Genomic DNA, 12,485 nt, shown 5'->3' with positions numbered 1-12,485 from the left:
AGAAAAAAACACATTTGAAATTAACTTAAATCCTGGATCTGATTCTTACCATGTGTAAAACCTTTGTTTTTGCTTCATTATGTGCTGTCAATTGACTACAACTCATATGTGACGTTGTTGTGTATTATCAAGTCAGAACCAATTCATAGCTGACCCTCAGGCGGTTTTTCAGAGGCAGTCAATTGCACAAGAGGAGATTACCAATTCTCCTGTGGGGCAGCTAGTGGATTCAAACTGCATACCTTTGAGATTGCAGCACAGCTTCTTGCCACTAGACCACCAGTGCTCCCAGGTGCCCTATACAACTATAATGACTCTTACAGATAGCAGATCTGAATATTGCTCTATTCTGCATCATTCTCACCATATCTAAATATTTTGAAGACTATTTTATCAAATATTGATAAAATAAAGGAGCCCTGGTGACACAATGATGAAAAATACTTAACTACTAACTCAAAGATCTGCTGTTGGGACACCTTCAATGGTTCTGAGGGAGAAAAGACCCCCATGGTCTTCTCCTGTAAAGGTTTCACATTAGTAGGCACTTCTACATGGGGTCTCTAAGAGCATAAATCACCTCAACAGCACACAATAACAAATGGTGAACACATCATCTACACTTGAGATATTTCTCAAACAGGAAGGAGATCAGGAATATATTCAAATGTTGCTTTTTCATGTGAAGAGAAATATTTCTAGAATGAAAATTAACATCTGATTCATTATTTAAAGTTTCATGTCACCAAAGTGCTAAAGCGATCTCTCCAAAGTGCTAAAGAACAAGTATGTCAGTTTAAAAACAAAATACATCAGATGCAAGCCATGACATTTGCAATTGTGTCGTATGCATCTTAAAGTTGGTCAATGAATAAGGAAGACCAATGGTGAATAGGTGCCTTTAAGCTGTGGTGTTAGAGGAGAGTGCAGAATATCCCATGGACTGCCAAAGAACAAGCAAATTGGTCTTGGAGCAAGTGCAACTAGGATGCTCCTTCGAGGCAATAATGGTGAAACTTTGTGTCACATATTTTGGACATATTGTCAGGGGAGACCAGTCCTTGGAAAAAGACCTCATGCTGGGAAAGGTGGAGGATTAGCAAAGGGGAGTAAAATTCTCAACCAGATGGATTGACACGGTGAGTACAATATTGGGCTTAAATGTATTTGAGATCATGAGGATAGTGCAGGATAAGGCAAGGTTCAGATCTTGTCGTTCATAGGATTAGTATGAGTTTAGTTGATTCAATGGAATTTAACAACAGCAGTTACCATTAAGCATGATGTCTTTCTCCAGGAAATTATATTTTTCTAATAACATGTCCAAAGCCTGTAAGACAAAATCTTCTCATCCTAACCTCCCAGGAACATTTTGGCTATTTTTTCCAAGACAAATTAGCTCATTCTTCTGACAGAACACGGTACAGTCAATGTTCTCCAAAATAATAATTCATAGGTGTAACTTCTTCTTCAATGCTCTTTATCAACTGTCCATCTTTTGTATGCATATGAAGCAACCTAAAAATACCATGGCTTGGTTCAGGTGCATTTTAATTTTCAAATTGACATCTTTGCTCTTTAGCACTCTAAAGAGATGTTATGCAGTAGATTTTCCCAATGCAATAAATAATTTCTCTTTTTTTTTTACTATTCCATGGAGCATTGATTGTGTTGATTGAAGATCTCAGTAAAATAAAATCTTTAACAATTCCAATCTTTTCTCTATTTATCATGATGTTGTTTATTTGTTCAGTTGTGAAGATTTTTATTTGCTTTATACTGAATTGCAATCCATATTGAAGGCTGTAGCCTTCGGTCTTCATAAGTAAGTGCTGTAGGTGCTGTTCCCTGCCAGCAAGCAAGGTTGTGTCCTCTCCATATCACAGGTTGTTAATGAATCTCCCTTCAATTCTTATGCCTTGCTGTTTTCTATAGTTTGCTTCTCAGATTATTTGCTCAGCACAGAGATTGAGTGCTAGTGTGCCCTTTTCTTCATTTTTTTTTAATTTTTATTGTATTGTTTGTTTGTTTGTTTTAAGTGTCCTTTTCTTCATTTTAAACCACATACTCTCCCCTTGTCCTGCTCAAATGATTGCCTTTTGGTTTACATCCAGGTTTCACATGAACAAATTAAGTGTTCTGGAATTTCTGGTCTTTACAATGTTACCCATAATATGTTATGATCTATAAAGTGGAATACTTTTGCATCATCAATAAAATAAAGGTGTATTTCATAATAGTATTCTCTGCTTTTAGACAGAAACTACCTGATATCAGCAATGATATTCTTTATTCTTTATCTTCTTCTGAATCTAACTGGAATTTCTGGCAGTTCACTGTTAATGTATTGCTGCAACTGTTTTAAAAATGATCTTCACCAAAGCTTTAGCTGAGTTATACTAATGTTGTTTGGTAATTTATGCGTTCCGTTGTATCACCTTTCCTTGTAATCAGCAAAAGACGCATTTCTTTCAGTTGGTAATTTTAGGTGGCTGTCTTTGAAACTGAAGCATGTCAATGTATATCATTATCAATTGCCTATGAGCAATTGATGATTGGTTCTAGCCTTATTCTGACTGATGATACTGAACTCTTTCCAGGGATGTAGTAAAATCTGTCCTGTGTATTCCATTCATTGATGTTTATGCCATTTGTGTTGTGGGGGGAAAAGGTATCTCCAGTGAGAAAGTTGTTGGTCTTGCAAAATTTTACCCATGATCTCTTTGGCTTCATATCTATTACTAAGGCCACATTTTTCAACTACTACTCCTCCTTCTTTTGTTCCTAATGTTTGGATTGCAGTCACTAGTTACTACCAATGTCTTTCAATTGTGAGTTTGACCAATTCCGTACTGCAGAGGTAGATAAAAAATCTTTACTTTCTTAAATTCTGGCATTTGGTGGCAGTGCATAAATTTGAATAATGGTCATGTTAACATATCTTCCTTATAGGCATAGGGGTATTATTCTCTTACTGACAGTGTTGTACTTCAGGATAGACCTTGAAATATTCTTTTTGGTGTAATTCCTCTTCAGTTTCTTATTCCTAGCATAGTAGACCTGTTGCTTGCTTGATTCTAATTGGCTAACACGAGTTTGTTTAAACTCACTAATTAATCCCTAGGATATTGATCTTTATGCATTCCCCTTCATTTCTTATGACTTAACAGTTTTCCTTGATTCATACTTTGTACATTCCATAATATGATTACAAACAGATGTTTGCAGCTGTTTCCTCTCATTTTGAGTCATGCTACATCAGCAGTGAAGACCCTGAAAGCTTTATTCCATTCACTTTGTTAAAGCTGTGATGTTGAGGAGGTAGCTTTTCTTCACTTGCATTTTAAATGCCTTCCAGCCTGAAGGGCTCATCTGCTGGCACTAGGTCAGACTGTATGTCTGCGGCTTTTAATACAGGTTTCAAAAGCCAGTATCTTAGTATTACACCATATCCTTGTTTGTCATCTGTCTTCTGTTAAGTAAGGTGCAGACCCATTTTGAAGCAGCTTCACATATTCAAGTTCTATTTGGCCTTTGATTTCACTCTCACTGTGGTTGAGCCAGAAGTGACTCAGAGGTGACCCTCCTAGTGGGTTTTCAGAGACTGGAAATCGCACAAGCATATCAGAAATGATGAGGATGGCCCACGATAGAGCAAGGTTCAGATCTGTTGTTCATGAGGTCACTATGAGTTGTAGCATCTGACAGGAACAACAGCAAATCAGATAACAGAAGGTTGCCCATCTTTTTTCCTTGGATTTACACAACCTGCCTTTGGTTTGGTAGCTCAACTTTCTACTGAAGAGGCCTCTAGAATTCTCTTAGGTCTTGAAAATTATTTAAAAGAATTAGCTCATGTGCATTAGCTGTAAGCCAAAGAAAACAAATGCATTTAGGGCAACTACAGTACATCTTGGGAGCAGTGAATTAAGACTTTTGCTTTTATTTGGTTCCACTGCAAGGAAAAGCCATGTTAGCCTTTCTAATTTAGGGACTCGTTTGATTATCTGAAGTGTGAGCTGAGTTGCCAGGACATTTCTGCTATGGTGTTCTATAAAATAGATGCCCTCATAGAATCCCCACACCTACAACCAGAATCCAGGAAGCAAACTGTTGAGTTGGATATGAGTGTATTTCCTTACACTTAGAATTTCTGCATCCACAGCAAGTGAGAAATTGACTTCCAAGTCTGCAAGTAGACATTTTTGCTTCATGACTGTGACCTCAAAGGTAAGAGCCATGATATATTTTTTTCATAAGTAAAAAGCTAAGTGAGTAGCATTTATTCCTAGAATATGTAGGTACTTAACAAGTACATATTTGCTGACTGATTAAAACTGTGACAAATCTATTTATTCTCTCTATTCAAAGGAGGTACAATTGATAAAGGCAAAGGATATGGATATAATGTGACAAGCCCTAAAAGAACATGTGGCAGAGAGAGAAAGAGCGATGCTAATGCTACGTTCCAGGTTTTTTTCCTCTTTAACTTTAGAGCTTTTCGCTTTTCTTTTTTTTCTTCTTCTTTTCTTCCTTCATACGGCCTTGATGTTGCTGAGAAGAAGTGGAGTTTGAGTAACAGCAGAAAAGTCTAGTTAGTTATGGGTGTCTCTCCTTTCAGAGGCCACACTTCAAAGCTTGCACACAAAAAATGCTTTTAAGCCAGTTCATCCATGTGAAAATCAAAATACAAATCTGTGTGTTTATTGATTTGGCAACTTTGCTTGTGGAAAAAGAAACATACTAGCATCCAGTGCATTTTTCTATTGCTCCATAATTAACTACATAACACTAGTAACTGAGCTCTCAAAGAATTGATTCTATCAATTTTGCCAGTGACATCATGTGAAGTGATAGAAACAAGTTTTCCTAAATGATCTTTCGTGTTACATTACAAAGACAGATACACTACCACCTAATAAATAGAAATGCAGCAGTTTTAAGGTGGAAGGGGGGAAAGCACAAACTGAAGTGAAATTAAAGCAGCTGATAACAATAAAAAGATTAAAACTCCATGCATGACCAACAGTATATATTGCAAACTAGAACCTAAAATATCCTGTTTTGCAGTGTTTCCCTTTTTTTTGAGAGGAAGCTAAAAAAAAATAATTGCCATCAAGTTTGAACCAACTTATAGCTGACACTCCAGTGGGTTTTCAGAGGGTGTAATTTTTTTCTTTTCTTTATATTTCTTCATGATTGCACCTTTTCTTCCTCTTCGCTCCCCCTTCCTTTAGCCTACCCTGCAATACAACCCTTGTTCCAGATTGTTCTCATACATGCAATGCATAATCATATATTCCTTCCCCTCATCTGTTTTAATGCAGTGTTCATTATCTACCCATTCTTTCCCCATTCCCTCCCCAACCTACCCCCATGTCTGTCCTATTTTATAACTGCAGTGTTATGTTATTTATCCTTTTATGACTTAGATATTTCACTTAGCATAATGTACTTTGCATGAGAGACTGCTCATCTTTCTCCAACAAAGTAACTGATGGATTTTAATCACTTGCCTTCAAATTGGTAGAGCAATTCCTTACCTATGAGGCTAGCACAACACATTCCTCTAATTTTCATACTGTGGGCTCTCTTGATGAAGGAAAGGCATATTTTCACTCTTTAGTAAAGGGACTGCTTTTATATGGAGTGATGTAAGAAAATCTCTGCTTTTAGATAAAATGGACTTTATTCCTAGTCATTGTTCTTCAGTTTTTTTCCCTGTCAGTTAAACATTCACATGGCAAAAAATGCAGAACGTACCAAAGGGTAGATAATAAAAGTTATTACCTTTATTACTTTATATTGTCTCTCCACAAATGAGCTGTATCATAATAAACACTCATTATTTCCCCATAATATGCCCACATAAATGTCCACACCATTCCAAATTAGAGCACACAGAGCTATCTCTATTTTTTTTTTTTTTTTGGAAGGGAGTTCTGGTGGCCTAGTGGCAAGAAGCTGTACTGCAATCCTAGAGGTGTGAGGGTAAAGGACTACAGCCTTCAGTATGGACTGAGGCTCAATGTCAAGAAGACAAAGATTCTCACCACTGGACCAATCGGTAGCATCAGGATGGATGGCGAAGAGATTGAGATTGTTCACAGCTTCAGTTTGCTTGGCTCCACGGTCAACACTCTTGGCACCAGCAGCCAGGAAATTAAAAAATGTATTGCAATGGGAAAGTCTGTGGTTAGGGACCTCTCTAAAGTACTCAAGAGCAACGGTGTCTCTCTGGAGACTAAGGTGCGCCTGATACAGGCCAAGGTCTTTGCAATCACTTGTTATGCATCAGAAAGTTGGACAATGACTAGGGAGGATAGAAGGAGAATTGATGCCTTTGAGCTGTGGTGCTGGAGAAGAGTATTGAATGTACCATGGACTGCCAAGAAAACAACCAGATCCATCCTAGAGAGGGTTAAACCAGGCTACTCCTTGGAGGCAAGGATTCTGGGGCTTTGTCTGACATACTTTGGACATGTTGTAAGGAGAGACAGGTCCTTGGAGAGGGACATCATGCTTGGTAGGGTAGAGGGACAGAGCAGAAGGGGAAGACCCTCTATGAGGTGGATTGATTCAGTGACTGGGGTAATCGGGATGGGTGTGTCAGAGGCAATGCAACCGGCACAGGATAGAGCAGGGTTTAGGGCTGTTGTGCATAGGGTTGCTATGAGTCGCAAACGACTCCACGGCACATAACAACAAGAGCTATCTCATTTTTTTTCTATGTTAAATTTTTTTTAATATACTAGTTTGTTCACAAAGTTCAAATACATTGTTTTTCACACCAGATCTTCCACATTTCCTTCACCCCACCCACCCATCCATCAAATTGTGTGACCCTATGATTAACACTTCTGCCCCTGTGCCCCCGCCCCCCGCCTGTCCTTACCCCTCTGCTTCCACCCTCCACCCATGTAATCTCATTTTTAAAAAAAAAAATTCTCTCATTAATAATCCCATGCTATTCCAGAACACATTCCAGAAGATTTCAATACTTTGAAATAAGTAATAAGCTTCTTTCATAGCCTAGCATTTAGTCTATTTTTGTGACTGTTGAGTGCACAATTGAAAATAAAGTATAAACTGCACTTACTGGGTATTGTACTGTACTAATGACAGCTAGATCAAGTTGTTTAATAATGTTGGTCAAATCTTGCTTTATTAGGTTCTTTCGAGTCAAGTTTGACTCATAATGGCCCTATGAACAATAGATCTAAACCCTGTCCTATCCTGTATCACCTTCATCATTTCTGACACACTTGGGCCCATGCTCAAGAGAAAGAGCGATGCTAATGCTACGTTCCAGTCACTGTGTCGTTTCACTGAGAGTCTCCCTCTCTTTTGCTGACCTTCCACCTTTCTAAGCATGATATACTTTTCCAACATTCCCAAAGTAAATGAGATGAAGCTTCACCATCCTTGCCTCCAAGGAGCATTAAAATATTCTAGACTTTATTTTTTTTTCCTGTTTAGCCTATCATTTTCTAGGACAGGAATGTTGAAAAGACATCACTATGATTGTGGATCTCTCTTTATTTTGTCAGCTATTGATTTATGCATTTTGAACCCTGGCTATCAGAAATACACAAATTAAAGTTTAATATGTAATTCGAGAGGATTGTCTCTTTTTATCACTATAAAATGTTCCTCTTTTTGTAAAAATAAAGTTTTCTTTTATACTGGTTTGCTTACAAAATTCCTATACATGGTTTTTCACACTATCTTCATTCATGTGTGTTTCATCCAGTCACTCCCATTTATTATAATTTGTTACTTACTCTTCCAGTTATTTTTTAAATTATTTCCATCTTAGATTATCTCTAAATGGATCCCGTTTTCTTCTAAATTCATTTTATTTTGTTGCTGTTGTTGAAAATATGCACAAGAAAACATTTTAAAAAATCACGTTTCTACACTTAAAATTTAATGACATTGATTGCATTCTTCAAAATTACACAATCATTCTCGTTCTTCTTTTATGGGTTGCCGCTCCCTCAGTGGATAAAACCTTTCAAAATTTTATATTTGAACTGTTTTTGTGGAAGAAGCTTTTTTTAAAAAAAACAAAACACAATTTAAACTTTAATTTCAACTGAACTTGAGTTAATGGTATTTTTTTAGAAAGAATTTCCTAAATGGTACCTTAGTTAAATAGATAGAAGACAGTTATAAAAGAAAGGGATTCATTAAATGTTGGAGAGAATGTAAAGAGATGGGAATTATCATACATGTAAGTGGGATTGTAAAGTGGAATACTACACAGCACTCAGGAACAACAATATAGAAAAATAGTACGTAATTTCGGAGAGGCTGGGGAGCATTATGCTGAGTGAACTAACTCAATCTCATAAGGAAAAATACTGCGTGAGACCATTATTGTAAAAATAGAAGGATAACTAGTAAAACGTGTATGAGAACTCAGGTGTAGGGGGAGGTCTGAGGATGGGTAGGGGCAAACCCATAGGATTGCACAGTTTGGTGGGTACAGGGAAGGGGGGGTAGGGAAATGGAAAGGATTTGGGTGAAAAGACAGGGTAATGATGGGCAAGGTCCAGTGGTGATTGGTTTTATAAACAATGGTGCATGAAAGTGATTGAGTGAAACACAGTTTGAATAGAGAATAGTATGAAGCAGAATACATATGAACTTTGTAAGCAAACCAATTTAAAAAGTGTATCGAAGAGGAAGGTAAAAAGAAAAAAGAAAGTTTTTTTTTTTCTCCCAGTAAATCCTCCCTTTCATGAAATCTCAATTCCTTAGGATGCAAAATGACTGGAACAGAGTGAAGTGGGAGGACTGGCAAGATTTATGTAGGAACCCAAAGTCCTTTGGAAGGGAAGAGACTGGAATTCTGACCATTTTCCTGTAGGTTTTACATTAGTAGAGCATTTTAAAAAAATATGATGAACCTAAGATCAACTGGTAGAGGAGACTCTTCAAAGAAAAATTCACTCTGAAGGCAAGGGACAATCATCTCACTTCTGATGCAGACATTGTCACTTTGAGCAAGTCTTGAGAGTGTGAGTGTGTGTGTGAGTGTGTGTGTGTGTGTGTGAGTGTGTGTGTGTGAGTGTGTGTGTGTGTGTGTGTGTGTGGCATGTGGGACACACACCCCTTGCACTCATGAAGAACCAAATAGGCATGTTGTGAAAGACCTTTTCCACTATAAGCACAAGTGTCATTGAAGTGGAAAGCACCATTAGGGAGAGAATCCTCCTTTTCCTTGCCTCTACACGCTCGGTGCCAGTTCTGTTGGTGACCTTCATTGATAGAGTGGGCAGAAATGGTTCAATATCTTCAACAACATCACTGAAAGGCAGCAACAGAGCAATGGCAGTGGAGAATGAAGCCCTCTGGTGGATGATCACGTTTTATGGTTTTATCTTCAGGAAGCTAACTTTTTTTTGAACTAGGAGGTTTGGGATTTAATATAAGAGGCAGACAACTGAAAGAGGAAAGTCAGATGTTTCTAAAATTGAGAGATGAGGACTGAGTTACAATTATTTTAAAAAATAGGCATGCCTTTATTTTAAACCCAAGCAGGTAAAATAGGACACATTATTTAATTGAATGTACAAATGGCCTCCATTGCAGGTAGAACAATCAACTGTTTCCTTTCTTTGTTTAAAAAAAAAAATAAAACTTTGTTGTGATTTAACTGACATACTATAAAATTTACTCACTGAAAGTGTATACAATTCCATTTTTAAAATATGTTCACAAATAACTGAAACCCTTATTGAAGATGATGTTTTAGAACATTTTCATCACCTCCAAAAGAAATTGTGTATCCTTCAGTTTTCACCTCCCTTATCCCACTGACCCTTCCCTGACCTCTAGTCTGAGGTGACCACTAATCTACTTTAAAAAAAAATATCCTGTTGTTATTAGGTGCCCTCAAGTTGGTTCCAACTAGTAGTGCTTCTACATGCAGCAAAATGAAGCACTTCTTGATGCTGTGTCACTCTCATAAGTGCTATTATGTTTGAAATCATAGTTGCAACCACTGTATCAACCCATCCCTGAAGATCTTCCTCTCCTACAATGACCCTCTACCAAATATGAGGTCCTTCTCCAGGGAATGATAACATGGCCAAAATGCCAAAAACTCTTGCCATCCTCATTTCACTCCCTGACAGATCATGGTACTGTCAGTATTATTCTCCAGCACTATAATATAAAGGCATCAAGTCTTCGACCTTCTACCTGATTTGTTGTCCAACTTTCACATGTATAAAAGACAGTTAAGAGAATCTTAGTGAAATATTTTTTTTTTAAAAAAAACATTTTAAGAGGCATTTTGCAACAGAAAAGCACAGGTACTTCCAGTAAGGTAAGTGTTGAGCTGCTACACAAGAAGTTGGTGGTTCAAACTCATTCAGCTGCTCCTTGGGGAAAAGATGAGGCAGTTTGGTCTCATCAGGATTTACAACTTTGAAAACGTTGTAAAGCAATTCTACACCATACAATGAGGTTACCATGAGTTAGTTTTTTAAAGCACTAACAAATGAGAATAGCACTTTAAAGACTAATGTGTGTGCCTCATCCAAATCATGCTATTTTTTTCATTGCTTCATCTGCATGTGAACGTTGGACAATGAGTAAGGAAAACTAAAGAAGAGTGGATGACTTTGAACTGTGGTGTTGGTGAAAAGTATTGAATATAGAAGTTACTGAGTACTGAGTAATGAATATTTGTGGACAGCCAAAAGAACAAACAAAGTGCAACTAGGGTGTTTCTTAGAGGCAAGGATGGTGGGAAATCATTTCATGTTGTTAGATGGCACCAGCCCCTAGAAAAATGCATCATGTTAGGAAAAGTAGAGGGTCAGTGAAAGAGAGGAAGACCCTCAATGAGATGGACTGACCCAGTGACCTCAACAATGGACTTGAGCATGATGAGGATCCCGAGGATGCAGCAGGTAGGGCAACGTTTGTGTCTGGTGTTTAAAAGGCTGCTACAAGTTGTAGTTGACTCAATGGCACCGAACAAACATCAATAACATGAATTAGAATAACTCGATGGTGGTGCTTTGTTGCTGTTTGTTTGGATTTGCATTGTTACTAAGCTTGCATTAGATCTGTGTCTAGTGTAATAAATTGTTTGCTTTCTTTACTACCGCTTCTCTAGTATAATTTCTATCACAAAGTCCATACTTTCAAACTATCAATGGGTATTTGTTTCTAATTTTTGCATTTCAGTCACAAGTAACTATAACTGCATCTTAATTGAATGCTTGGCCAATTTCAGACTATAGAACTTCATTTTAAAAAAACCCTTCAGTTTATTCATCTTTGGTATCAGTGTCTGTAAAATCTATGTTTCTGTAAGTTTCTCTGTTTTGAACTTCCATATGAATACAATCATATATTATGTGGCTTTTTGTGTAGACATCCATGTACATAATATATGTATTAAATATATGTTATTTATAGATGTTGTTGTTGTTGTTATGTAAAATTGACAACTCATAGTGATTTTATGAACAATGACCCCAAACCTTGCCCTATCCTGAGTCAACCTCACACTTGATGTGTGCCAATCTCTGTCACATCTGATACCATTGATGTAGTCGCCGTGTCGATCCATTTCATCCAGGGTCTTTCGTTTTTTTCTTCTACCCTTTGAAGTGCCCCTTTTGCTCCTACAGTCCTGCAACAATGTTATCATTAATCCGCTACTGAGCAAGAATTTGGGATCTTCTTAAATGTATACTACTCGCTGGTATAGCACTGGTCTGTGCGTTGCTGTACAGAGGTAACTCGTGGTTGCTGTGATGCTGAAGACTGTGACAGTGATGTGCCAATCGTGATAATGGGTACCCATGGTGGACAGTGTTGGCTGGAGCTTCCCGACTAAATCAAGCCTGGAAGCAGGAGCGGCATCCACTTCCGAAATGGCTTGCTTCTGGAAACTCAGTGCACAGTACAGTGCTCAGGCCGTTCATTCCTAGGGTCGCTATGAGTCGTCTACGACTCGACGGTATCAAACAACAACAACAACCCTTTGAAGCATGATATCTTTCTCCAGGAGAGTGGCCCCTCTTGACAACATGCTCAAAGTATGTGAGACAGTTTCAAAATCCAAGTCTTCTAAGGAGTAGTTTGGTTTCACCCTCTCCAATACAGACCTGTTTTTTCTCCTTTCAGTCCATAGTACATTCAGTACTCTTCAGTACCACAACTCAAAGGTATCAGGTCATCCCTAGTCATTGTCCAGCTCTCAGATGCATAGCAAATGATTTGGAAGACCATGACTTGGATCAGGCACACCTTAATCTTTAGACTGATATCCCTTCTCCTTAGCACTCTGGGGAGGTCCTTGCCAGCAGATTTTCCCAATGCAACTATTTTTTTTGTTCAAAACAACATACTCTTTCTTTAACGCAACTAATTTTTTGTCTCCTGACAGCTGGTGCTATGGGTGTTGACTGTGGTTCCAAGCAAGATTAAGTCATCGACAACTTCAATAATTTTTC

This window comes from Elephantulus edwardii, unplaced genomic scaffold (assembly GCF_000299155.1).
Source record: "Elephantulus edwardii isolate Elephantulus edwardi_28Jun2011 unplaced genomic scaffold, EleEdw1.0 scaffold00030, whole genome shotgun sequence".
Classification (NCBI taxonomy): domain Eukaryota; kingdom Metazoa; phylum Chordata; class Mammalia; order Macroscelidea; family Macroscelididae; genus Elephantulus; species Elephantulus edwardii.
This window is presented reverse-complemented; position numbering follows the sequence as displayed.